Genomic DNA, 2476 nt, shown 5'->3' on the forward strand with positions numbered 1-2476 from the left:
GACAAATTCCCTCACCCATCTCTCTCCAGATAAACTTCATTTTCCCTCTTTAAAACTCTTCTATCTTGCCAGTAATTAATCCAGATATTTTCAGAAATGTCTGTTGTAAAGCTTAAAGTGAGGAAACCATGGCCGTATGGTTTTCTAATTGTGAAGCTAATTAATTAAGCTGTTATTGTAATCAAATTGCCAAATTAATGTAAATGTTTGATGTTAAACTTTGATTCTGTTAATAAATGACCGCATTCATTTGATGGGTCAAAGAAAATTAACGTCTCACGTCACATTTAATTTCAATGCACGATATTATTCAGTCCAGAAAAATGAATGAATCCGTTTAATTTATGGATAATATATCACAGATATATGTTCCTCTACAGAGACACAAAAGGACCTGTCAGCGAGGTAAGATCTAAACCATTCGAGGGCTGACCCAGTGATGCCCACCCACTGCTCTAACCTCGCAATGAGGAGCTCGTGGTTGATTGTATCAAAGGCAGATGTGAGGTCCAGTAAGAGAAGGAGCACAGAATCACCAGCGTCTGTGAATAGGAGAATGTCGTTAAAAACCTTGAGTAGAGCCGTTTCAGTATTGTGGAGAGGTTTAAAGCCAGACTGGAATAGCTCTAAGATGGCATTATCCTCTAGAAAGCATTTCAGCTGGGACTCCAATATTTTTTCCAGTAGTTTAGCAACAAATGGGAGTCTGGAGACAGGCCGGAAGTTGGACATGACTGAGGGGTCAAGGCTAGGTTTTTTCAGGAGAGGTTGGACAGCAGCATGTTTAAAAGTTATTAGCACCACACCTGAGGCTAAGCTGCTGTTCACAATGCCAAGAACAGGAGGGCCCAGAACAGGAAGAAGCTCCTTCAGGAGTTGAGGGGGGACCACATCAAAGGGGGAACCAGATGGCTTCATGCTGCACATTACCTGCTCCAGGGAAGACAGAGAGATGGGCTCAAAGTGGTCAAGAACAGCAACACAATGAGATGGGATGGACGGATCATGAGCAGGTGGAGAAACGAGTGCCCGGGTGTTTGCAACTTTTTCAGAAAAGAAATGGAGGAAGTTTTCACACAGCTCAGTTGAGGCTTCTAGAGGTGAAGGTTCACTGAGGTGTAGAACTGAGTTCAGGGTGGAAAAAAGGGCTTGGGGGTTGTGGGAGTTTGAGGCAATTAACGCAGAAAAGAACTTCGATTTGGCAGCTTTAACTACCTTCTGATAATGACGCCAACTCTCCTTTAGGATTTGAAAAGAAACCTGCAGCCTGTCTTTCCTCCACCTGCGTTCTGCTCTCCTACACTGCTGTGTAACGGCTTGAGTGATGTCATTAAGCCATGGTTCTGATAAAAGTTTTGTTTTCCTGGTTTTAACGGGAGCAACACGGTCCAGAATATTGAAGCAAACAGAGTTAAGCTGAGAGGTTAGCTCCTCGGTGGAGAGAGACACTGAGAGCTGATCGATCCTCTCAGAGCTAAAAGCTTCAGTAAAACGTGCAGCAGTGAAACGGTTAATGGCGCGTGAAGTACGTACAGAATCACATGACTTAGCAGTAGGACAAGGCGGGATGATATCAAACAAGACAGGCATGTGGTCTGAGAGAACGTTGTCACCGATTACCAAATTAAAAACAGAGACATCACGTGTTAAAATGAGATCCAGAGTGTGACTGTGTTGTTGGGTGGGACCATTTACATGTTGAGTTAAATTAAATGAGTCCAACAAATCAAGGAAGTCCTTCACTAACGGCTTCTCCTGACAACAGACGTGAATATTAAAGTCACCAGCGATAATAAAGTGATCATATCTTGGTGTGATGTAAGCCAGAAAATCAGATATTTCACTTATGAAGTCCTTGGAACGAGGGGGGCGATAAACAATCACGCACAGAACGGGAGGAGAATGTCCGAGTTCAAAAGCACTCAGCTCAAAACTGGAGCAGGGCATGAGGGTGGACAACTGTTTACAGGAAAAGTTTGATTTAAATACAGTTAATATTCCACCACCCCGCCGACGTGATGGCCGCGGGGCATTAAAACACAGACAGTCAGGAGGTAAAAGTTCCACCAAGGCGCTTGAATCACCCAAAGGCAACCAGGATTACGTGAGAAAAAGAAAATCTAGTCCCTCGTCTTTAAAAAAGTCATTTAGGATAAAAGTCTTGTTGGTAACAGACCTTGTGTTGATGAGGCATGTCCTGATCTGGTCCGACACAGAACCAGCCATGGTGGGGGTGGTGCACGCCAACGGTTGCAGATTTTTAAAAACAGCGCCTGCAGGACGGTCCAAGCGCCGGGCCGGTAGACAACACCCATATTTTCCCTGGTCCAGGCACGTAGGAAGCTGGCTGTGTAAACATTGACCACGCAGAGCTTTGAGTTTTACCAGCCGGCACGTTTTCCCCGGTGTCTGAAGCGATATCTCTGAGAAGGCAGGCTTGGGGCCCAGCATAAACAAGCAGGCACGTCTGCCAGAA

Source organism: Nematolebias whitei, chromosome 12, assembly GCF_014905685.2.
Source record: "Nematolebias whitei isolate Nwh7 chromosome 12, NemWhi1, whole genome shotgun sequence".
NCBI classification, from domain to species: domain Eukaryota; kingdom Metazoa; phylum Chordata; class Actinopteri; order Cyprinodontiformes; family Rivulidae; genus Nematolebias; species Nematolebias whitei.